The sequence below is a fragment of the Schistocerca nitens genome, chromosome 10, assembly GCF_023898315.1.
Source record: "Schistocerca nitens isolate TAMUIC-IGC-003100 chromosome 10, iqSchNite1.1, whole genome shotgun sequence".
Lineage (NCBI taxonomy): Eukaryota > Metazoa > Arthropoda > Insecta > Orthoptera > Acrididae > Schistocerca > Schistocerca nitens.
The window spans coordinates 212,802,264-212,828,864 of NC_064623.1; the positions used below are offsets into that span (position 1 = coordinate 212,802,264).

The 26,601-nt window shown below is 41.3% G+C and overlaps 1 long non-coding RNA gene and 1 pseudogene across 1 annotated transcript in view; one reads left to right on the forward strand and one right to left on the reverse strand.

Moving 5' to 3' along the window:
- LOC126210397 (uncharacterized) overlaps positions 1-6,906 on the forward strand; it is a 55,684-nt gene extending 48,778 nt beyond the window's left edge. Inside the window, exon 4 of the long non-coding RNA XR_007540657.1 lies at positions 6,858-6,906. This is a non-coding gene — a long non-coding RNA (uncharacterized LOC126210397). The remainder of the gene's footprint in view (positions 1-6,857) is intronic.
- LOC126210395 (tubulin alpha-1 chain-like) overlaps positions 1-10,340 on the reverse strand; it is a 65,453-nt pseudogene extending 55,113 nt beyond the window's left edge.
- Between the last annotated feature and the right edge of the window lie 16,261 nt (positions 10,341-26,601).

The window sequence follows — 26,601 nt, forward strand, 5'->3', positions numbered from 1 at the left end:
GCCGAAAATCTTGTGGTACCAGCAGTACGGATGAGCCGGATGTGGTGGTGGTGGTGGTGGTGGTGGTGGTGGTGACTGCAGCAGCGGAGGAGGCTTGTCCTCGTCGATTTGTTCTGGCACGTATACCGGCACATACGGTGTGTGGGCGATCCTGGAATGTTCGGACAGTGGAGAGAGCAAGCGAATACTGCCAGGTGGTGTAGAAAGTGCGGATGTGGGGCGAGCTGTGCCTCTGCCAGCAGACAGCAGGTAAACAGGAGCAGTTGTGGCGAACAGTGGTGAGCTGGTTGGTGTTGTCGTAGCAATGCATACGGCTGGTATGTGATGTAGAAACAAGAGCCGATTGACTCGAAGGAATGTGGTAGCAGGTGAATCTGTGGGTCGGTAGGCAATTTGGCGGACCATACCGCCCACTGAGTGACGTCCGGTACTGTATGCTCACTCCTGAGCAACTGAAGGTGGCGCCAGAGTTGTGATGCAGTCCGGTCCCCCAGATGTTCGTTGTACAAGATCTTGATGATTAATTCTTGTGGTAAGCAGGTGAGTCAGTCCACGATTGTTTTTTTCGTGAACTCGTACTTTGGTGGAGGCGTTGGCGAGAGGAGTTGATCGCAAATTAAGTCTAAGTGATCGTGGAGGTGCGTGACGAGACACAGGAATTGAGAGTTGTTGTCGGACACATGATGCTACTCGAAAAGATGCTCCACAAGGGCAGACCACGATACAGGGTTGTCCTCGCATAAAGGAAGCAGCTTCGGCAGATGACCAGAGGGAGGAGACGAAGGCGGCTTCAGTGTCCCTTGGAAAACTGGCTGGTCCGTGGTAGGAGAGACCGTACAGCAGACTGGGGCACAGTAGGCGTAGGTGTGTTACTGGCAAGCACGCCCATAGCAACAGTGGGTTGCATTGTCCTTGACATGTCGTGAAAACACGATACGGCTTGCACGGCCGGTACCGTAGGAATGAATGGTTGCGCAATACGTGCAGGGGTCCCGTAAACTGGACTAGAGATTACAGGTACTGAATTGAATTGACCCACTCTGGACATAACATGGAATGCCGACGCCGCAGACACAAGCGGTGCTGTGAGAGAGGCGAGCGGCTCAGCAACCGTAACCAGGGCCCCCTGCAAATGGGGAGGGGAGGGGGGGGGGGCAGTAGCTTGTATGACCAAAGTTTAATTTCTTCTTGAGTGAGCATGGCGAATTGTGTGCACTAAAATTCTTGATTATTTTGCCAATGAGGCAAAACCGGAACAGGTTGCAGTTGATAGTGGCCAGGTGCATTTTGCAATAATGGTGGTGCTGCACACAGCACGACAATAAAATGTTGTTGCGGTCTGTTGGGAGTCAAAGTATGTGTGCGAATGTAGATCACTTTGAGCATTATACAATCGATCAGTAAGTACACAGTTCTGAATATTATTCACTTCACACTTCACGTGCTGGTGAACCCAGTCTGGCGACACAAAACCCAAGTCCATTGTTTGTGTTAGTAGCGTAGCACTCAACCATTGTAGAGTGACAAAATTTGAAGTTGACGTGGCTGGAGATCGTGAATCACTATGAATTAATGTAGAACCGGTCGTCGGCCAAGGAATGAAGATGTCCGGCGATCTTTGTAGAGCTTCCAAATCTTCGAACAAACCATTGGCTGAGGTAGCCATGGCGTTGGGCACATTACCTATTGATTTACAACACCCACCGCGGAAGACGTAGAAACTTAGGGGTCACCAGTATGGGAACGCGATACAATTATTGGTTGAATGCAATAACTATCCCCATTAAATTCCACATAAAGATATATTTCGCAGTAAGTCATATAGGTCTACACAGCTTGCGATACAGACCAGAACTAAAAACCAACATGGTGGCTCGGCAGAGCAATCAGAGTCCAAAGATGGTGTTAATCGAGGTCAATACGACCTGTTGACGCCACAGTGGCTTGTATACATGTCGAAGGATTTTAAACTCTGGCATGTGCTGAAGCATAAATGTTTGCAGTACCACTTGAAAATGGCCCAAAGACTGAAATTGCAATTGTGAAATAAATAACTTCTACAGTCAATGGTGAATACAATTTCCTTGAAAAAAAAAATGAAATACTGAATCTGAAAAATAGGGAGAGGGGGGGGGGGGGGAGGGGGAGGAATATTATAACACAGCAAGTGAAGCAGATAAAACTGAGTTCATACATAAAAAGAGAAATTGACAAAACATGCAAATATGCAGCAGTAAGAATGAGTATGAGAAAGATAGATGTCATATACAGGGAAATTAAAGGAACCATTGGAGAAAAGCGAAGCAGCTGTATAATATCAAGAACTCAGATGGCAATTCAAGACCAAGCAAAGAAGGGTAAGCTGAAATGTGGAAGGTATGTACAGAATGGCTATCTATATAAAGGAAATAAACTCAAAGACAATGTTACTGGAAGGGAAGAGAAAGTAGATGAAGATGACACGGCATGTGTAATATTGCAAGGAACGTTTAACAGAGCACTGAGAGAAATACTAAAGTAAGACACCTAGAGGAGATAACATTCCCTCAGAATTATTAAGACCTTTGGGAGAACCAGGTATGACAAAACTATTCTGTCTGCTATGTAGAATGTATGAGATAAGCAAACCACCCTAGACTCCTCCCAATACCAAAGACCTGTGTGAATGTTAACAAGTCATGGTTGCAGAATAATAGCACAGATTATCAGTAAAAACAGAGACAACTGACAGAGGCAAATTTGGGGGCAGAGGGGAGGGAGATAAATTTGAGTTTCAAAGAAATGTAGGAACATGTGAGACAGGACATCTTAAAAGATAGATTGAAAAAAAGTGAACCTTTATTTATAGCATTTGTAGATTTACAGAGAATCTTGGTAATGTTGACTGTAACAAAGTGGTTTCTACAAACTGGTTTCTGTAAATCCTTTTGCTATCTGTATTTTGTTACTGGTAGCTTCAAAATTTCAAGGAATGTATTTCTGTCAACATAATCAAAAGCTTTATGTAAACATAGAAATACTCGAAATATAGGTCTGCCTGTTTCAAATCCATCTTAAAAATAAGTCATAGAGCCGGTATTGCTTAACATGTTCCCACATTTCTCTGGAAAACAAATTGATCTTCTCCCATGTCAGTTTCTGCCGGTCTTTCTAGTCTTTTGTGAATAATTCATGTTAGTATTTTCCTGTATGGTTGGTGGTTTGGTAATACTAACGCCTACCAGCATCTGCCTCATTTGGTACTGAGGTTATTAGTCTTCTTGAAGTCTGAGAATATTTCTCCTGTGTCTCATATCTTACAAACCAAGTGGAACAATTTTATCATTGCTGGAACTCCTAGGGATAGTTCTGAGGGAAAGTTGGGTAGCCCTGGTGCTTTATTTCAACTTAGGTTTCTCAGTGCTGTGTTAAATTCTTCTGGCAATAAGTCTTCCATCCCATCTTCATCTGCTTCCTTCTCTCTTTCTATAATTTTTTTTTTTTTTTTTCAATTTTGTTTCCCTCTTATAGACCCTGTATGTATGCCTTCCACACCTCAACTTCCTCCTCCTTGCTCAGTACTGTTTTGCTATCTGAGCTCATGATACTGATACAGCTACTTCTTTTCTCCAACAGTTTCTTCAGTTTTTCTTATAAGTGACAACTTTCTTTCTTATAGCCATGTATGTTTCTACAGCATTACGTTTCTCCTTTACATGTTTCCACTTTGCCACTTGGCATGCCGTGTCGCTCTAATTTTGTAGGCATATTTACTTTATTTTGTTTGATTCATTTGCTGCAGTTTGATATTTTTTCCTTTTATCGATAAATTCAATATCTCATGTTTCATGAAATGATTTACACTCCTGGAAATTGAAATAAGAACACCGTGAATTCATTGTCCCAGGAAGGGGAAACTTTATTGACACATTCCTGGGGTCAGATACATCACATGATCACACTGACAGAACCACAGGCACATAGACACAGGCAACAGAGCATGCACAATGTCGGCACTAGTACAGTGTATATCCACCTTTCGCAGCAATGCAGGCTGCTATTCTCCCATGGAGACGATCGTAGAGATGCTGGATGTAGTCCTGTGGAATGGCTTGCCATGCCATTTCCACCTGGCGCCTCAGTTGGACCAGCGTTCGTGCTGGACGTGCAGACCGCGTGAGACGACGCTTCATCCAGTCCCAAACATGCTCAATGGGGGACAGATCTGGAGATCTTGCTGGCCAGGGTAGTTGACTTACACCTTCTAGAGCACGTTGGGTTGCACGGGATACATGCGGACGTGCATTGTCCTGTTGGAACAGCAAGTTCCCTTGCCGGTCTAGGAATGGTAGAACGATGGGTTCGATGACGGTTTGGATGTACCGTGCACTATTCAGTGTCCCCTCGACGATCACCAGTGGTGTACGGCCAGTGTAGGAGATCGCTCCCCACACATGTGATGCCGGGTGTTGGCCCTGTGTGCCTCGGTCATATGCAGTCCTGATTGTGGCGCTCACCTGCACGGCACCAAACACGCATACGACCATCATTGGCACCAAGGCAGAAGCGACTCTCATCGCTGAAGACGACACGTCTCCATTCGTCCCTCCATTCACGCCTGTCGCGACACCACTGGAGGCGGGCTGCACGATGTTGGGGCGTGAGCGGAAGACGGCCTAACGGTGTGCGGGACCGTAGCCCAGCTTCATGGAGACTGTTGCGAATGGTCCTCGCCGATACCCCAGGAGCAACAGTGTCCCTAATTTGCTGGGAAGTGGCGGTGCGGTCCTCTACGGCACTGCGTAGGATCCTACGGTCTTGGGGTGCATCCATGCGTCGCTGCGGTCCGGTCCCAGGTCGACGGGCACGTGCACCTTCCGCCGACCACTGGCGACAACATCGATGTACTGTGGAGACCTCACGCCCCACGTGTTGAGCAATTCGGCGGTACGTCCACCCGGCCTCCCGCATGCCCACTATACGCCCTCGCTCAAAGTCCGTCAACTGCACATACGGTTCACGTCCACGCTGTCGCGGCATGCTACCAGTGTTAAAGACTGCGATGGAGCTCCGTATGCCACGGCAAACTGGCTGACACTGACGGCGGCGGTGCACAAATGCTGCGCAGCTAGCGCCATTCGACGGCCAACACCGCGGTTCCTGGTGTGTCCGCTGTGCCGTGCGTGTGATCATTGCTTGTACAGCCCTCTCGCAGTGTCCGGAGGAAGTATGGTGGGTCTGACACACCGGTGTCAATGTGTTCTTTTTTCCATTTCCAGGAGTGTATATGAGGCCTTGTCTTTTTACGTATTTGATCACTCTCTGCTGCTTTCACTACTTCATCACTCAAAACTACTCATCCACCTTCTGTTGTATTACTTTCCCCTCACTGTTACCTATTATCTAATGCTCTCTTTAAATCTGTCATTAATATGGTAAAGTTCAGGAACTATACGGGAGGAGGAGATATGTTAGAGGACAAGTTCCTATATCTGGAGTTCTAGGAAATGTAGTTTAGGTGGGAGCTAGTAAATGTTATGTGTGTAATTGCAGTAGTAGGCACTCAGCTCCTTTTAGAGCACGCTCAACAGCTGGATTAGAGAGTTGGAGACTTCCTTTGTATCTATTTGTGCCTTTGCTGGATTGGTACATTTATGTATGAAAAGCCATACAGTGGGAACATGTTAGCCAGATTTTACTTGCAGCAATGTTTGAGCAAAAGTACACTGTTCCACAAAGTGGGTAGTGCTCAGATTTCTAACAGCAAAGTCTTTCACTCGAGTTTGGCAGCTGATTTAATTTCTGTGTATTAAATGATATATGACAAAACTAAAATATGGCCCGCCCGGTTAGCCGTGCGGTCTAACGCATCGCTTTCCGGGCGGGAAGGCGTACCGGTCCCCGGCACGAATCTGCTCGGCGGATTAGTGTCGAGGTCCAGGGTGCCGGCCAGTCTGTGAATGGTTTTTAAGGCAGTTTTCCATCTGCCCTGGTGAATGCGGGCCGGTTCCCCTTACTCTGCTTCAGTTACACTGTGTCGGCAATCATTGCGCAAACACTTTCTCCACATACGCGTACATCGTAATTACTCTACCGTGCAAACATTGGGGTTACACTCGTCTGGTGTGAGATGTTTCCGGTGGGGTCCACAGGGGCTGAACTGCACAATAACTCTGGGTTCAGTGTGGGGCGGCGGTGGGGTGACGTGGACTGCTGTAGCCTGTTGTGGGTTTGTGAACCACTGAGGGCTACGATGGGGACGAAGCCTCTCTGTCGTTTCTAGGTCCCCAGTTCCATACAATACAAACTAAAATATAGCCAGTTCAGAATTGAGTTGCAAAATGAGACTATCAGATAAAAAAAGACAAATTTTTTATTTAAACAGTTTTCAAAAAAATTGGTCTGAACAGATTGTGTAGTGAATCCAAACAGGTTTGATTTCACTTGTTTTTACAAAAGGTAAAATGTGTACAAAAAATGGCACTTCATAGCTGCATGCTGTTACTGAGCCTCAAGGAACAGCATTATTGTTTCTGACATAGCCTACCAGAGATGTGGGAAAGAGAATATGCTTGCATCTTGTAAGGTTTTAGGTATCAAACAAAGTGTGCATTTTCTTTGGACGGTGAATACCACATAAAACATAGTAAGGGAGCAAGTGTATTTTCTAAACACAGCACTTAACATGTTCTTGTCATTGAGCTTGAGATAAAAGGTCTTACTTATATTAATTTGAAACCCACCATTTTCCTATATCATGTGGTTTTCAGAAAAAGTTACTAAGAATAGAAATTATAAATACAAATTTATTTGAGTATGTACATACTAGTATGTTGTGAGTGAAGGTAAATTAATATAAGCCACATTAATTTTTGCAGATTTTTGAAGATTCTGATGCATGTGACCCAGTACAGATGAAGAAAGAGGTAAGTGATACCTTATTTGCAATATTCTGGTCTATTTAATGTAGATGTAATTGCCATAATTAATAATGTATGACAGACAGACATGAAGTTATGTAAGAGACACTTTGAAAAAAATAAGTTGGTTAATTAACTTTTTGCTGGGAACAGTAGGTTACTGTAGAATGAGGCTGGGATGATTTTGGGTGTGGAGAATGTGTCGTAAGGCTAACTTTGGTCTGTGAAATTCAGAAAAGTTGGTGGTGGAGGGGAAGAACCAGATGGCCTGAGTTGCGAGCTCACAACCTGGGCCATCTGGATCTTCCTTCCACCACCAGCTTTTCTGAAATGTATAAATGGGAGATATCCTTACAACACATTCTCCCCTCCCAAATTATCCCATCCTCAACCTACTGCCCCCAACCCTCCACCAACAGTTTCCACCGCCTCTGTTCTATCACCTTCTCCCTTTCACATCCCCACACCCTCGTTGTGTACTGCCCTCTGCCAACACCCCTACCTTTCTTATCCCTTGCTTATCTACTTTTCTGCTCCCTGCTACTCCCTCCCCCCCTCCCACACCAAATCTCCCTCCCCAATGCTGCACTTAGCAGTTATGTCATGCCTGCATCTAGTTCCTGTACGCTCCACTAAACAGTGTTCTTCTCTCTCCCCATTCATCTCCTGCTATCCCTCCCTCTTCCTTGCCCCACTCCAGATTGCCACTCAGTGTGAGAGTTGCATTCTGGTCCAAGCTGCCAGAGATGGCAGTCATGTGTGCTAGAGATATGCTTGCTTGTGTGAATGCGTGTGTGTTTTCTTTTCTGGAGAAGGCTTTTGCCAAAAGCCAAATGTGAAACAGTCTTTTCATTGTATCTGTCATATGTACAGTTAGTCGATATGCAGTTTATTTATTTCAAAATTGTGTAGGCTTTCATGGCCAGTTGCTGACATACTGTGTGTTGGCTTTTGTCTTGGAATCTGCATCCTAAGTTTGTTCTATAATTTTTCTGACATTTTGCCAGCACGAGTAGCTGGCATTACCAAAGATTCGCACTCCACTGCTAGTGGTTCGCCACCAGCAATGGACGGCGCATCTTTGATAACGCCAGTGACTTTTCCTGGTGTAGTGTTAGAAAAGTCATAAACAAATGTCAATCGAAGATCACAAGATACGATCTAACTTTATTTATTGTTTATAAAGTGTCAAGAATTAGAAACAAAATAATTGAATGAAGTATTTAAAAAATTGCACTGTGACATCAGTCTAATTGCCACAAATCTATACGCCTATATGAAGCATTCCAAACAATTTATCACACGCTAGACATTTGCAGTGGACTGTGAGCTATAGGACAGAGGCAAGGCAGCAGTGTAACTGTGAGTGTGGGTCGTTTGTTTGGCCCAAATATCTTGTTCAGTTAGGGCACGGTCTACAAAAGATGGGGCTCTAGCTTCTAGGTCATTGCAAAGCAGCACAAATGGCACTACTAATTAAAACATACATTATGAACTAAGTTCATTCATTCTGACAAACTTTAACTGTTACACATTGTTTTCTTTGAACTAGATAATACATGTATATTTGTATTTCCAAATCATTTGTAAATAGCTTCAACATTTAGTCAGCTTGTGCCAATAATTATTTCTATGACAGGGTTGTAGCCTGTCCCTGATGTTATTCAGTCTGAATATTGAGCAAGCAGTAAAGGAAACAAAAGAAAAGTTTGGAGTAGGTATTAAAATCCATGGAGAAGAAATAAAAACGTTGAGGTTCGCCGATGACATTGTAATTCTGTCAGAGACAGCAAAGGACTTGGAAGAGCAGTTGTACGGAATGGACAGTGTCTTGAAAGGAGGATATAAGATGAACATCAACAAAAGCAAAATGAGGATAATGGAATGTAGTCGAATTAAGTCGGGTGATGCTGAGGGAATTAGATTAGGAAATGAGACACTTAAAGCAGTAAAGGAGTTTTGCTATTTGGGGAGCACAATAACTGATGATGGTCAAAGTAGAGAGGATATAAAATGTAGACTGGCAATGGCAAGGAAAGCGTTTCTGAAGAAGAGAAATTTGTTAACATCGAGTATAGATTTAAATGTCAGGAAGTTGTTTCTGAAAGTATTTGTATGGAGTGTAGCCATGTATGGAAGTGAAACATGGATGATAAATGGTTTAGACAAGAAGAGAATAGAAGCTTTCGAAATGTGGTGCTACAGAAGAATGCTGAAGATTAGATGGGTAGATCACGTAACTAATGAGGAGGTATTGAACAGAATTGGGGAGAAGAGGAGTTTGTGGCACAATGTGACTAGAAGAAGGGATCGGTTGGTAGGACATGTTCTGAGGCATCAAGGGATCACAAATTTAGCATTGGAGGGCAGCGTGGAGGGTAAAAATCGTAGAGGGAGACCAAGAGATGAATACACTAAGCAGATTCAGAAGGATGTAGATTGCAGTAAGTACTGGGAGATGAAGAAGCTTGCACAGGATAGAGTAGCATGGGGAGCTGCATCAAACCAGTCTCAGGACTGAAGACCACAACAACAACAACAACAACAACTTCTGATACCATTTTTCCACCCGTATCAGAGGTGTAATGCAATGTAGTGTGAGAGCACAAAGAAAGCTGGCAGTCTGCATGCTAACTGCCCGCACAGCTAAGTGCAATTACATGCATCTGCTGGTGGTCACAGCACACACTTGTTAATCTTCCAGTTGAGGTGAAGCAGCATTGCAATGAATAAGATATCTCTAGTACACTGGTTGCTTTTCACTAGTACTCTGGTTTTAAAGAAAATATGTGGTAAATCATAGCCTCATTCGTCAGCTTGATATTGAACTGCCTATCTTTTTGTTAATAGTCATAGTTATGGTGATATATGAAAAGTAAGTAACCCACCACACCAAATTTGAATAGTTTGCAATGAAAAATAGGAGTCACTATAAGTTTAAATTTGATGCAATGTTGTTTATACATTACTGCATATGACATGTAGCTAACACTCACTTTTTTTCTTTAAACTTGCGAGGACATGTCCACTCTCGAGGAAATTAATTATGTGTAGCACTCACTTCTGTCTACATGCGTAAACAATACAGCAAGAGTGAACTATTCATAACATCCCTTGCATCTTACAAATGCTTCCAGGTACCGGTACAAATTTTTAGCAAATTGTTGCTCAGCAAGAGGAAAATATTTTGGGATGTGATTAACATGCAAAATTTTCTTATCTGTCCCAATATACAAGTACAGGAGAGCATCCATTATCCAAAACAATTCGCAACTGGAGGTGTTCAGATGACTGATTCATTGGATAACCAATCCTTGTGGAGAAAATGTGCCACTATCAAGAGAACAAAATGAAACAAAGAAACAGATATATGTGGTAAACAAAAAACTGGATATATTTTATATGTATTATGAATTCTGTACATACCTTACATCAATTATGCAGTTTCCGACCTGGTAATGTCTTCTTTCATGAACTCAGGGCAGATATTAAGTCTGTAGGTGGGCTAACTTTGGCTCTTTACCGCGAACAAGCAGAGCGTGTGCTCGTCTTTTTGTAAGTTTAGCTGTTTTGATTTACTGCTATACACATGCTGCTACAGAATGATTTTAACAATATTACGGGAAAATATGGAAAATGATTTTAAACAACGTAACACAAGGGATAGAGCAGAAGTGCTGAACCTGCCGGTAACACCCGTCTGTTTTGACTCACATCATCTCCAAACACTTAGGATAAAGTCCCAATAAAGATCAAATCAAGTACACAGTCAATCGATAAATTCTTTTAATAAACTCATCATCCCGTTAGCTTTGTGGGAGCATGCTAGCTAATTCCTTTCCTAGGAAAAGATCATTTAATATTTTTTGCAAATCAGACGTTGTTTTTTAAATCATTTCAAATCGAATTTTGTCTCTCACTCACATCGACATATCTTTTTCATCGATTATCCAGACCTGCCATCATATCACCAAAGCTTCATTTTATTACGAAACCTTAATAAAACGTTTTATCACTGAAAAAAATGCTGTATAATAACTGTGTATCAACACAATACTTATTGCTTAAAATTGCGCAATTGGCGGCACTTTATAGCAATGCTTTATCATTGCAGCAAATAGCCTAAGTATCTCTGACAATACCCCTTTGGCAACCCTATCGTGCAGTTCGACTAAACGTCAAGTTTTGTTTACAAACAATGTGCCAGATGTTGCTGGCGTTAAGAAATTTACAAATAGAATATTTAAAGAAGTATCCCTGATTTCCATTTCAAAACACGTTGCTGTGAATATGGTGAGTATATGATAACTGTTGACTGAGCTTTGTACAACCTTTATCATTGGAAGTGACATTTTTTAGCAAACTCAAAACAAATTTGTCTCTAAAGTTAAGTTAGTAGGATAATCAATGCGTAACGTGCAACATGAAATTAAATCATAATGAGAGTTAGTTCGCACGAGAACAGCATATTAAATATAATATGTGGTGTTTTCATATGAATTCGGTTTAACAGTAGTAGTCTTTTAAGGATTGTTATATTATTCCGTGCATTCTGAATCATTTATTAATTAACTGATTACCCGGTTGCGTATTTGTCATATTTCATATAAGATCTGAAATGAAATGAAATCTGCCTTCGTGCAAAAATAAACATAGAATATTGGATTTAGAGAAATGTTGATACGAGTTCTAAAGCGGACTACAGATCACACTTTTTTTAGACCTTTCTGCTTTCTCCTCCTTCTCCCTTTTTTCCACATTAGGTGGCGTCACGAACAAAAAAAAAAAAAAAAAAAACTGTGGACATGTGCACCGAAAGGTAGCGTGACAGCCGCCGTTTACATTACCTCACCAGCCAAAGTCAACGACGCTTATTGAACATGCCACTTGACACGGAATATTTACATGTTGGGACATCCATAGGAAGCGTTTCAGCGGCTCCTACATACCCATATCCACCGTGAATGGAATTTTACTTAGTTATTCCTTGTAGAATAGAAACAAATATGCGCAAAATTTGAGGTACTAAATAAATCCTGGTTTTATGAGGCTTTCAGTGGAGAACTAAAAGATTTATGGGATTTACAATAGTTTTGGAAAACAAGAAGGCTGCTTAAAGTGGAATCTGGTGCTGAATGTATATAAATATACGTATGAATACATACACAACTTTTTTGCTCAACACAGTTTTAACAGTTCAGTTTTATTAAGTTTCTACATATTTTGATTCAAAATTGGTAAATATTAACACCACCTATTTTTTTATTTCTACTTATTAAGAGAGAGCAGGTGTTTTTCTACTGAACTTTTTTTTTTCATTTTGGAGATGCTACAGATAAGGTTCAAATTATGAGCTTGAAAATACTTCTGTCAAGCATTCCCAAAGCATTCATTAATCTTATGATTTACAGCTCTTACACAAATTTTATTGTTGTTACACTTAACAGCCCATGTAAGACACTTCTAATCTAACTCATCTTACTCAAAGAAGCTAAAAACCATAGTTTTTATGTTATCAGAAAAGTCTTGTGAAGCCACAGCATGGTACTGACCAACATTTTGTAGCAGCTGTCAACATTTACTAATCTCAGTATGAAGAAACACATTTTTTTTATTTCAACTCACTTCAGGTCATCATAACAAAAAAAGAATATCATCATTACTGATTATTATAATTTTGCTGAAAAATGTATGTGGCTTAAAGCCATCAGATCCTGCAATCCGACCACAAATTTTACTTTATACCTGATTAATCTTGCTCTTTATGTAGGCTTTTGAATCTTGTTTTGAGACTTTCTGCCAATTTTAGAGGAGAATGGCCAAGATCTGGGAAAGTACAGTTGATTCTTTCTGCTGTTTCCATTTCTTTATCACCATGTTAAACCTTTCAGGACGATAACAGAGCAAAGGGTTTATTGTGACTTCATCCTGACATAATGAACATGATTTTTGTTTTATTTATTAGTTCAGCTGCTCTTGTTTTATCAAAAGCAAATAAGCCAATTTGATGACCTATTTTTCTTTTCTCTTCTTCATTTTTGGTAAGGGCTCAAACTGAGCGAGAAATAAGGCTTAATATTAGAAGCAGATCATTGAATCTGTTTCATTGTCATAAACAGGATGTGGTGTGGTATCAACAATCTTTGTTGATCAGTTCGGAATCTAGTTAGTGATACACCAGTTTCTTAAGCGATAAGAAAGGCCTGATGATACTCTGAATTTTCCAAACAACCAGTTGTGTGAGATGATTATGTCAGTGCCCACATCTTGATTCATTTGTGTACACACCATAATTTTAAACACCCTTTGATACAACACCTTATGTTTACCTTCTAAACAAGAAAGTTGTACTTGTATTGTAGGCTCAACAACTAAACTGGCAAAGAAGAACTCAAAAGTTAATAATTTATGATTATAATTAGAAAAAAACCTATTTGTACAAATGTACTTTTTCACGTGCTAGCCATATCCACCCATAGCGGTTTCCAGACACATCTGGTGGCAGCATCAATAATTATCACCCTAACAATTAGACTGCCACTACTAATTATAACACAGTATACGTCAGCCAGTGTGCATCTGGAATCAACAGTGCGTGAATGTGTTTTATTTTATAGAAGTCATTTATTGCTGAATTGTAGTCTGTTCTCCTTTTTGGACATTTCCCATGTGTCATAATTTCATGAATATGATTAGATATAATAAATATTAAAAAAGTAGCAAACCCACAACATTACAGGACCTGAAAATTACAAATAGGTATAGAAACTTATATATGACAGTTTACAAATACACTGGTGTCTGAAATTAAAGCAACAAACCACTATTTCCCAATCTTGTGTTTAATCCATGTGTTAAACATACAGACTGTCAACCTGCGGCTGTCACGAGGTGCTGTAGGCGCATACTCCTTATTGATGGATAATAATGCTCGACCTTATGGAGCACGGGTTGTTGATGTTTTCTTGGAAATGGAAAATATTGTATGCATGGCGTGGCCTGCTCACTCTTCGGTTTGAATCCTATAGAGCATGTCTGGGAAGCACTAGGGAGATGATTTGCGTCACATCAGAATTCACCAACCACTCTTCAAGAGAGAATGTGCATTATTACCTCAACGTGAGGCAGAATGCCCCCCATCATTGTCAGGCCTGTATGGGTGCCAGATGTGGTCACACCCCATACCGAGCACATTAACCAGTTTTGGGAATGTGTGTGCAAATCCGTTAAGCTGGAAAAAACAAAAAAAAATATTTGTCTACCATTATGCATGTTGCAGTTGTTTACATTCTGCTTCCTTTACATTGTTTCTACTCTACTGTCACCTGTTTATACTGTTTTGTGGCAAAATGAATGCAGCCGTGGAAAATTTCTGTCTGCTGCTCTAATTTTTGACACCAGGGTATTTGACTCTATAACTTTGAAGATCATCTTATAAATCTTATCCGCTGAGTCTTCAAAGCAAACAAAACTTTTTTTAGTAAAGAAACACTTTCTAATCAACAAAAAAGTAAGAAAACAAGTGGTAATATTTAGTAGCATGGCATGAAAGTGCAAAGAAATTTGATAAATTAATTGCATGTTTACACTTTAACAACCTCTATAATACTCACAATAACTGCTGCAGTTTGGTAACATTGATAACAACTAACTTCTCTGCAAACATGCTAAATGGATCTCAATGTGCTTTGTACAAAGAGTACTGAAACCCCAAAATGGTTGAAAAATTGTCATGTTCAACTGTTCCTCAAATCTGACCTCATGTAGCATGAAAATGCTGAATGTTATAGCCCTGAAATTAAAAAAAAAATGGTTGTGTAAAGAAAGAAATTCATCTGACCCAAATGTACAGGGTGTACATAAAGTCTGGGAACACTTTGAATTATTTATTGCACAAGAACCAAACATTGTACAGGTATCATACATATGTCATTTTGAAGAGAAACCCTGAACGCTTTTTTCATGTATACTGCCACAGCATAGTTTAGTAAATCGCCGATAGTCAGCGCTAGTCACCAACATGGCGAGTTTAGGTGCGGAGCGAACTTTCTGTGTGTTGGAGTTCGACAAAAACAGTGTGGTTCAGCTGTTCAATGGATGTTTAGAACCAAATGTGGTAAGAAGCCACCAACAAGGAAGGCCATTCACCATTGGCACAACAAATTCATTAAGACAGGTTGCTTATGCCCGGCAAAGAGAAGCGGACGTCCGAGTGTGAGTGAAGAGAATGTGGAGCGCACATGGGAGACATGCTTGAACGGGTATGGTAAGAATTCAATTACCATATTGACGACTCATGGTTCGCATATCGACTGTTAAAAAAAAAAAAGAAAAACTTTCAGAGTTTCTTCTCAAAATGCAATATGTTGACATCCGTTCAGTGTTTGGTTCTTGTGTAATCAATAATTGAAAGTGTTCCCAGACTTTATGTACCCCTTTATATTTTCAATTACTACTAGTTTCAATTTTAAGCCATCTTAAATTTGGCCAAAACTACTATAGAGCTCTCATTTTTCTTAGCCTACCAGTGAAACCATCCTAAAACATTTAATTTTTGCATCTGAGCTCAAATTGTGCCTAGTTTAGGTTTTCTCTATAGGGAACATCAACATGAAATTTGATTGAAACTGGAGATGGTCAGTCGAAGACCACTTGATGTGGTATTATCCTGTTATTAAAAGTGTAAATTTATTATTAACTCCTCTGCAGACAATAAACACCCCCCCCCCCCCTTCCCCATGAACCACGGACCTTGCTTGTGTATCTCAACGATACAGATAGCTGTACTGTAAGTACAACCACAACAGAGGCGTATTTATTGAGAGGCCAGACAAACATGTGGTTCCTGAAGAGGGGCAGCAGCCTGTTCAGTACTTGCACGGGCAACAGTCTGGATGATTGACTGCTCTGGCCTTGCGACATCAACCACAACAGCCTCACTGTGCTGATACTGCAAATGGCTGAAAGCAAGGTCAAACTGCAGCTGTAATTTTTCCTGACGACTTGCAGCTCTACCGCATGGTTAAATGATGATAGCATCCTCTTGGGTAAAATATTCCAGAGGGGGCTACTCAGGAGGATGTTGTCATTAGTAGAAACAAAACTGGCATTCTACAGATCGGAGTATGGAATTTTGGTTCCTTAATCAGTCAGGTAGGTTAGAAACTTAAAGGGGAGTGGATAGGTTGAAGTCAGATATAATGGGAATTAGTGAAGTTTGGCAGCAGGAGGAATAAGGCATCTGCTCAGATGAGTACAAGGTGATAAGTACAAAGTCATATAGGCATAATGAAGGAGTGAGTGTAATAATAAATAAGTAAACAGGAATGTGGGTAAGCTAGTATGAAGAACATAGTGAACGCATTATCATAGCCAAGATAGAGGCGAAGCCCACACCTGCCACAGTAGTACAAGTTTATATGCAAACTAGCTCTGCAGATGATGAAAAGATTGAAGAAATGTATTATGACATTAAAGGAATTATTCAGATAGTTACAGGAGATGAAATTTTAATTGGGATGAGGGACTGAAATTCCATAACAGAAAAATAGTAGATGAATATGGGGTGGGGGAAAGGAATGAAAGAGGAACCCGCCTGGTTGCACAGAACATAATGTAATCATTGCTAACACTTGGTTTAAGAATAAAGCCTGCATATGTGGTTGAAACCTAGAGACACCAGCAGGTTTCTGATTGAATATATAATGGTTAGACAGAGATCTAGGAACCAGAATTTAAACTGTAAGACATGTCCAAGGGGGAAGTGTGGACTTGGGCCACAATTTATTGGTAATGAACTGAAGAAATTGCAAAACAGTTGGAAATTCAGGAGATGGAACTTTAATAAGTTGAGAGAACCAGAGGTTGTTGAGAGTTTCAGAGGGGGCATTAGGCAACAGTTGAGAATAGGGGAAAGGAATACAGTTGTAAACAAATGGGTAGCTTTAAGAGAAGAAATAGCGAAGGCAGCAGAGAATCAAATGGTAAAAAGATGAGGCCAACTAGAAATTAAATTTAATTGATGAAAGGAGAAAATTTAAAAATGCAGCAAATTAAGCTCGAGAAAGGGAATACAGATGTTTAAAAATTGAGAGTTACAGGAAGCGCAGTATGGCTAGAGGACAAGTGTAAGGATTTAGAAGCATATTACAATAGGGGAAAAATAGATACCACCTACAGGAAAATTAAAGAGGGATTTGGGGTAAAGAGAAGCAGCTGTATGATTATGAAGAACTCAAATGGAAAACCAGTCCTAAGCAAAGAAAGGATGGGTAGAAGGAATATATGGAGGGTCTATACAAGTGGGATGAACTTAAAGGCAATATTATAGAAAGGGAAGTGGACGTAGATGAAGATTAGATGAGAGATAGGATACTGCGAGAAGAATTTGACAGAGCTCTGAAAGATCTAAGTTGAAACAAGGCCCAGGAGTAGACAACATTCCATCAGAACTGCTTATAGTTATGGGAGAGCCAGACATGACAGAACTCTTCCATCTGATGCGCAAGATGTATGAGACAGGCGAAATACCCTCAAAATTCAAGAAGAATGTAGTAACTCCAATTCCAAAGAAAGCTGTTGCTGAGTGGTGTGAAAATTATGTAAAGGTTTTTAACTACTGCTACCAGCTATAAAATTTGTTAACTAATGTATTATTTATTTATTGTGTGACATGTTTTGAGGGTGAGACGCCCTGCTGAACCTGCAGGACAGGACAGTTAGTTTAAATTGTGGAAAGGGGTCAAAATAAGTGGCTGTCAGGTTACACTTGAACATACAACTTTATTTACTTGATAAAACATTACAAGAACCTTAAGAATTTTTTTTAACACACAGCTTTAATTTTTGGGACTTAATTACTGGCTGAAAGCCACTTTAATTTTAAAACGGCTGAAGGCCAATAACTTAAAATGCAAGCATAATCAGAAATTTAAAAGGCAAGCCTTATCTTACAAAAGTTCTTTATTTAGGCTGACGGCCCAAAGAATCTGAGATTTTCAGAGCAAACAATTTGAATCCAAAATTGGCTGAAAGCCCGACACTTAAAATTCAACAACATTAAAATTTTTAAAATGCCAAAGGCCTTACGTGAAACAGTTCTTTAAATTAGGCTGAAAGCCTAAAGAATCTTATGCCTTAAGGGCAAAACAATCTTAATGTAAAAATCAGCTAGAAGCCATACAAGTGCAAACAACAAGAACAAATAAAAAAAGGCAGTACACCCAAAGGCACTCAGATGTTCGAGGCTCAGCCTGGAATTCAAACACTAACGCTCGCTTAGGTGAAACAGGCGTCGGCCCAACCATTCTCAATCCAACGGCAACCCAACCGACAGAGATCAGTTCCGCTCCACACTTGCACCAAAACTCAAATGATGCTAACAGTAGAGACAGTGGAACAACAACAAGAATGGATCACAGACAACCCATAAGTGGTGGACGACGACCCAAATACATGTTGTTTAATTAGAGGACCGACCAAACGGTCAAACAAGGTTGTTGCCACTCAAACGTGTGTATCGGCAATTGTCGGGTGAGTGATGGCTGTCCTGTCCTTCCTCGCTACTCCACGCCAACTGACCAGTTCAGAACCAGTATGCCGACAACATTTAAATTAAGTTGTCAGTCAAACTCACATAAACTACCCACAGTTTCACGAACACTAGCATGAAGAACTAGATGATGCTAATGGCAGTGACTGTGCAATAACAAGGACTATTCACGAGTCGGTAGACACAGGCAACCTATAAGTGATCACCGGCCAAATACACGTCATCCGACAAGACGACCGACTGACAATCCACCAAAGTCATTCCCACTCGTATCAAATGTGTCGGCAATCGTCGGCGAGTGATGGCTATCCGTGCCTCCCTGGCACTGCATGCCCCACTGGTGCTACGACGTGACTGCCCCAATCGACCAACTGCTACACATCAGCATGGAGACAGCACTAAAACAACTGGGCAGTTGACATCACAGGCTACATACAATTTCACAAACACTTGGACGAAGAACGTGGCGAATGCTAAAAGCAGTTACTGTGCAATCACAAGGACGAACCACGAGTTGAGATACACACCGGCAACCAATAAGCGATCGGCAATCAAATACACGTCGTCCGGTAAGATGACCAGTCGATGATCAACCGAGACCGTTCACACTTGAGCCGTGTGTGCCGGCAACGGTCGGGCGAGTTGTGGCTATCCGAACCTCACTGCCACTCCAACCCGACCGAACTTCTGATGCATCCCAACTGTCAGACTACCAGGTCCGAACACCACTGCTGGTGTGTTCCAACTGACTGGTCAACACACGACGACCAGGAAGTAATAGCAATCCAGCAAAGTTAATACCGGAGGGCCTATGTCGATAAGCACTGGTGCTGCCACTCACGGGCAGGCAAGGCAACAAGTCAGTGACACCAGTAATTGAAATTAGCATAACGAGGTAACAGTACGGAAAAAACAGTATATTAAATAAGAAATGGCATGAACACGAGCCACGCATGGCTCAGAGGGTATACCCCATCCTCAGGCTATATGGCATTACACAAATTAATTCACAATAGGAACATACCAATGTTAAACAGTCTTTTCATAAATGCTGTGGTCATACTGTGGAAGAAGAGAAAACCTAGTAAGAGGCAATGTCACACTGCAAGCTGGACTGATGTGTGCATGAAAATGTTTTGTAACAGTCACTCACTTTGTTCTTATGGAGTAGCAGTCTAGTTCTGATGAGCTGAGGTGTATCCAATTCTGTGGCTCTCTTGGCTTTCTTAATCACTGTTCACAAATTTTCACAACAGGATCACCACAGCATTTATGAAAAGACTGTTTAACGTCTGCATGTTTCTATTGTGAAATTGTTTTTGTAGTGCCATATTGCCTGAGGATGAGGTGTACCCTCGAAACATGTCACACAGTAAATAATACATTAGTTAACAAATTTTGTGACTGATAGCGGCAGTTAAAAACGTTTAAATATTTTCTGAGACAGTCACGGTCGAAAAATAGTCAAAATGCTGTGAAAATTACTGAACTATCAGTTTAATAAGTTATGGTTGCAAAATACTAGCACTAATTCTTTACAGAAGAATGGAACAATTGATAGAAGTCAGCCTTGGGGAAGATCAGTTTGGATTCAGGAGAAATGTAAGAACATGCTAGGCAATACTGACCCTACCACTTATCTTAGAAGCCAGGTTAAGGAAAGACAAATGTACATATAGCATTTGTAGACTTAGGGAAAACTTTTGGCAAAGCTAACTGGAGTACTCTCTTTGACATTCTGAAGGTGGCAGGGGTAAAATACAGGGAGTGAAAGGCTGTTTACAACTTCTACAGAAACCAGATGGTGGTTATGAGAGAAGAGGGGCATGAAATGGAGGCAGTGGTTGAGAAGGGATTGAGGCAGGGTTGTAGCCTATCTCCCACGTTATTCAATCTGTACAAGCAGTAAAGGATACCAAACAAAATTTGGAGTATGAATTAAAGTTCATGGAGAAAAAAGTAAAAACTTTAAGGTTTGCTGATGACATTGTAATTGTGTCAGAAATAGAAAAGGACTCGGAAGAGCAGTTGAACAGAATGGACAAGACATAAGATGAACATCAACAGAAACAAAACAAGAATATGGAATGTACGCTAATTAAATCAGATGATCCAAAGGGGATTACATTAGGAAATGAGAGACTTAAAGTAGTAGATAAGTTTTGCTATTTGAGCAGCAAAATACCTAATGATGGCCAAAGTTGAGAGGATATTAAAGTAGAGTGTTAACATAAAACATAGATTTAAGTGTTTGGAAGTTTTTTCTGAAGGTATTTGTCTGGAGTGTAGCCATGTAAGAAAGTGAAACATGGATGATAAATTGTTTAGACAAAAATGGAATAGAAGCCTTTGAAATGTGGTGCTATAGGAGAATGTTGAAGACTGGATGGGTCAATCACATAACTAATGAGGAAGTAGTGAATAGAACTGTGGATACAAGACATTTGTGGCACAGCTTGAAGGGATTGGTCGATAGGACACATTCTGTGACGTCAAGGGATCACCAGTTTAGAGAGAGAGAGAGAGAGAGAGAGAGTGAGTGTGTGTGTGTGTGTGTGTGTGTGTGTGTGTGTGTGTGTGTGTGCGCGCGTGGGTGTGTGCGCGCGCGTGTGTGTGTGTGTGTGTGTGTGTGTGTGTGTGTGTGTGTGTGTGTGTGCGCGGGGGGGGAGGGGAGGTAAAAATCGTAGTGGGAGACCAAGAAATAAATACAATAAGCAGATTGAGAAGGATGTGGTTTGCAGTAGTTATTTGGAGATGAAGAGGCTCAGACAGGATAGAGTGGCATGGAGAACTGCATCAAACTAGTCTTCAGACTGAAGACCACAACAACAGCAACAGACAATAAACATTGTATGGATGTTATTCATACATACACGAAGATTTTATGTAAATTAACTGCAACGAAAATGCAACATACTACAATATTAAAAACTAATCTATGTAAAGTAACAAACTAATCTATGTAAAGTAGTACAAAATAGGAACTCATTTCTGCTCTTCTAGTGATCATTGTCTGTTCTTCATAAGCCTCGGTTAGTTTGATTTAGCATGTTCCATGGCTCATGTTCATGACAGCTTGCCATGGTTTGGAACATGTTAATAGGTTTACAAATAAGAAACATTTTCTCTGTGAAAACATGGTCGCATGCTGGCTGTTTACACAACTGAATTTGTAAATCTTAATGTGTCACAGAATTGGTAAAAGTAACCCAGCCACTTAGGTACTATCTTCTCATCAATTTATCAATAGGATATACAGGAATTGTCAAGGAGAAATTATTTAAGTTTGGTTTTAAGCCTTCAATTATCTACCAATATTTTTAATTCACAAGAGATAAGATAAAATATTTTTATGGCTGTGTACCTCACTCCTTTTTGTGCAAGAGTAAGTTAACTTTGTGGATAGTTGAATCTATTTTTGTTCGAAGTGTAAAATCAAACAATGGGAAATCCAGGATGGAATAATGACAATATTATGAAAAGGACAGTTGCTACTAACCATACAGCAAAGATGCCGAGTTGTAGGTAGGCACAAAAATGTCAAACAAAGCTTTTGGCCAAACAGGCTTTCATCAGAATCAGACAAAACACACACACACACACACACACACACTCACACACACACACACACACACACACACACACACACAAATGCAACTCACATACACATGACCACGTCTCTGGCTGCCACAGCCAGACCCTCTCTTTGGCAGCCAGAGACGTGGTCATGTGTATGTGAGTTGCATTTGTGTGTGTGTGTGTGTGTGTGTGTGTGTGTGTGTGTGTGTGTGTTTTGTCTGATTCTGATGAAAGCCTGTTTGGCCAAAAGCTTTGTTTGACATTGTTGTGCCTACATACAACTCAGCATCTTTGTTGTATGGTTAGTAGTAACTGTCCTTTTCATAATATTGTCTTTGTTCATAGTGTTATATTTATGAATGCAACTGTTTTCAAATTGTGCCTGATTCTTCACAACATACTTCAAGATTGTGAAAGAATATCCTTACAGCATATTTCTGCTTAATGAACACTTTGGGCCTGTATGGAATTGCCCCAGAAAATTATTCCATGCGACGTCAATGAATGGAAGTATGCAGTGTAAGCTAATTTTCTAATGCTTTCATCAGCAAAGTCAGCTATTACATGTAGAGAAAATGCTACTGAAGTTAAGCATTAGAGAACATCTATAATATTTGATTTCTAATTCATGTTCCGATCAAGAGCAGAGCTCTGTTGGACTTGATTACAGTGCTTACATCAGCACGAAAATGCAATATTATTTCTGCTTTATAGGAGTAAGATGAAAGATAATTTACATATAGGGAGAAGAGGAGTGGTTTCAGACTTGAAACCTGTGGAATGCCGATGGTAAGAAGACTGTTCATCACAAGAGCTGTGTGACACTTTGCTTCATATTAATGAAATGAGAAGGGAACCATGTGCTCACTGTATGTAAAAAATCATAAACTTTAATTTGCTCCTAACAAATTTTGTCATTTGCTCCAGAATAAACATCTAGGCAAAATCTCATCATTCAGGTATTTTAATACACAATTACTGAAATGGTAGATAGCATGTTCAGTGGAGAGGTTCTTGTGGTATCCAAATTATGACTGATACAGAATCTTATATTTGTTGATATGCTCTACCATTATGAAATACATTACCTTTTCCGGAATGTTTGAGGAAGAGGTTAATAGTGAAATCAGGTGATAGTTGTTAATGACTGTCTTACTAGTTACAGAGGGGTCTGACAGCGACATAGTTTAGTCTGTCAGGAAAGCTACATTGTAAAAGCAATGCAGTGCATTAAATATATTTCTGAATACACTAGCCATATCAGAAGAAAATGCTTTTAATATTTTGCTTGGAAGGTTAGTAAACTCATGAGAATATTTGCTTTTAAGAGAGATATTTATCTGGAAGAAGTTGGAGTGATATTTTATTGGTAGGACGCTTATGGTGCAAGTTGTCACATATAGCCTACAGAAATTCTTTTTTCTGCAGCGAATAAGAGGGGCAGTTAGAACAGTTTAATATTTTCTCATTAACATAAGTGAATAGCTTTGAGCTTGTCTCAATTAGCCACCTTTTCATCAGCAGTCATTGTTCTAGATCTTCAGTTGTCTAGGAAATCACAGTTTAGTCAATAATCAGCCGCCTTTAGTGAATTAGCAGTCTAGTTAAAAGTTGCTTAACTCTCTTCCTTAGGATGGATAGGATGTGTGACTGCTGTGTACGGACGCAGGAGGAGATGGCCACTGTTCGCGAACAGCTGAACGTGTTGATGGCCACGGTCAGCCGTCTTCAGGCTGCAGCCTCCGAGTGTAGCGGCAGTGGGGGAGTCTGGTGCGTCGCATGGTACATCCCAGGTGTTACATGCTTCACCCATTGTCCCTGCTGTCGAGACATCTTCGCGGGTACCGGGTGCGGTTGGGCCACTCTCTCCCTAAGGGGAGTGGCGGGTTCAGCGGCGTTCGCGGCGCACAAGGCGGAGGGTAAATGTGGAGGCTGGCCGTGAGGCATCGCCCGCTCTGCCTGTGAGTGGACATGTGGCTGCTCCTTCAGCAAGGTCTGAGAAGGCACACGGGGGGAGGGGTTTATTAGTTATTGGGAGCTCCAACGTTGGGCGGGTGATGGAGCCCCTTATGGAAAAAGTGGAAAGGTCGGGGAAGAAGGCCAGTGTTCAGTCTGTCTGCTTCCCGGGGGGTCTCATCCGAGATGTGGAGGAGGCTCTGCCGGTGGCGATAGAGAGCACTGGATGCACCCGACTGCGAATTGTTGCTCATGTCAGCACCAATGACTCCAGCCGTCTGGGTTCAGAGGTCATCCTCAGTTCCTACAGGAGGTTGGCGGAATTGGTGAAGGCGGGAAGCCTCGCTCGCGGGGTGGAATCTGGGCTAACTATTTGTAGAATCGTTCCCAGAACCGATCGCTGTCCTCTGGTTTGGAGCCGAGTGGAAGGCTTAAACCAGAGGCTCAGACGATTCTGCGGAGATCTGGGGTGAAAATTTCTCGACCTCCGCTATCGGGTGGAGAAATGTAGGGTCCCCCTGAATAGGTCAGGCGTGCACTACACGCCGGAAGCGGCTACAAGGGTAGCGGAGTACGTGTGGAGTGCACATGGGGGTTTTTTAGGTTAGAGAATTCCCTCCCTATGCCCGACAAGACGCCTCCTGAGATGCGGCAAGGTAGGAGTAGGCAAAATGCAACAGGGAATAACAATATTAATGTGCTAATAGTAAACTGCCGGAGGGTCTATAGAAAGGTCCCAGAACTGCTCTCATTAATAAACGGTCACAACGCCCATATAGTAGTAGGGACAGAAAGTTGGCTGAAACCAGATGTAAACAGTAATGAAATCCTAAACTCAGATTGGAATGTATACCGCAGAGACAGGCTGGACAGTGAAGGGGGAGGCGTGTTTATAGTGATAAGAAGTGCAATAGTATCGAAGGAAATTGGCGGAGATCCGAAATGTGAAATGATTTGGGTGAAGGTCACGGTTAAAGCAGGCTCAGACATGGTAAGTGGATGTCTCTATAGGCCCCCTGGCTCAGCAGCTGTTGTGGCTGAGCACCTGAAGGATAATTTGGAAAATATTTAGAGTAGGTTTCCTCACCATGTTATAGTTCTGGGTGGAGATTTTAATTTGCCGGATATAGACTGGGAGACTCAAACGTTCATAACGGGTGGCAGGGACAAAGAATCCAGTGAAATTTTTTTAAGTGCTTTATCTGAAAACTACCTTGAGCAGTTAAACAGAGAACCGACTCGTGGCGATAACATATTAGACCTTCTGGTGACAGACAGACCCGAACTATTTGAAACAGTTAACGCAGAACAGGGAATCAGCGATCATAAAGTGGTTACGGCATCGATGATTTCAGCCGTAAATAGAAATATTAAAAAAGGTAAGAAGGTTTTTCTGTTTAGCAAAAGTGACAAAAAGCAGAGTACCTGATGGCTCAACACAAAAGTTGTATCTCGAGTACAAATAGTGTTGAGGATCAGTGGACAAAGTTCAAAACCATCGTACAATATGCGTTAGATGAGTATGTGCCAAGCAAGATCGTAAGAAATGGAAAAGAGCCACCGTGGTACAACAACCGAGTTAGAAAACTGCTGCGGAAGCAAAGGGAACTTCACAGCAAACATAAACATAGCCAAAGCCTTGCATGCAAACAAAAATTACGCGAAGTGAAATGTAGTGTGAGGAGGGCTATGCGAGAGGCGTTCAATGAATTCGAAAGTAAAGTTCTATGTACTGACTTGGCAGAAAATCCTAAGAAATTTTGGTCTTATGTCAAAGCGGTAGGTGGATCAAAACAAAATGTCCAGACACTCTGTGACCAAAATGGTCCTGAAACAGAGGATGACAGACTAAAGGCCGAAATACTAAATGTCTTTTTCCAAAGCTGTTTCACAGAGGAAGACTGCACTGTAGTTCCTTCTCTAGATTGTCGTACAGATGACAAAATGGTGGATATCGAAATAGATGATAGAGGGATAGAGAAGCAATTAAAATCGCTCATAAGAGGAAAGGCCGCTGGACCTGATGGGATACCAGTTCGATTTTACACAGAGTACGCGAAGGGACTTGCCCCCCTTCTTGCAGCGGTGTACCGTAGGTCTCTAGAAGAGGATTGGAAAAGAGCACAGGTCATCCCTGTTTTCAAGAAGGGACGTCGAACAGATGTGCAGAACTATAGACCTATATCTCTAATGTCTATTAGTTGTAGAATTTTGGAACACGTATTATGTTCGAGTATAATGACTTTTCTGGAGACTAGAAATCTACTCTGTAGGAATCAGCATGTGTTTCGAAAAAGACGGTCGTGTGAAACCCAGCTCGTGCTATTCATCCACGAGACTCAGAGGGCCATAGACACGGGTTCACAGGTAGATGCCGTGTTTCTTGACTTCCACAAGGCGTTCGATACAGTTCCCCACAGTCGTTTAATGAACAAAGTAAGAGCATATGGACTATCAGATCAATTTTGTGATTGGATTGAGGAGTTCCTAGATAACAGAATGCAGCATGTCATTCTCAATGGAGAGAAGTCTTCCAAAGTAAGAGTGATTTCAGGTGTGCCGCAGAGGAGTGTCATAGGACCGTTGCTATTCACAATATACATAAATGACCTTGTG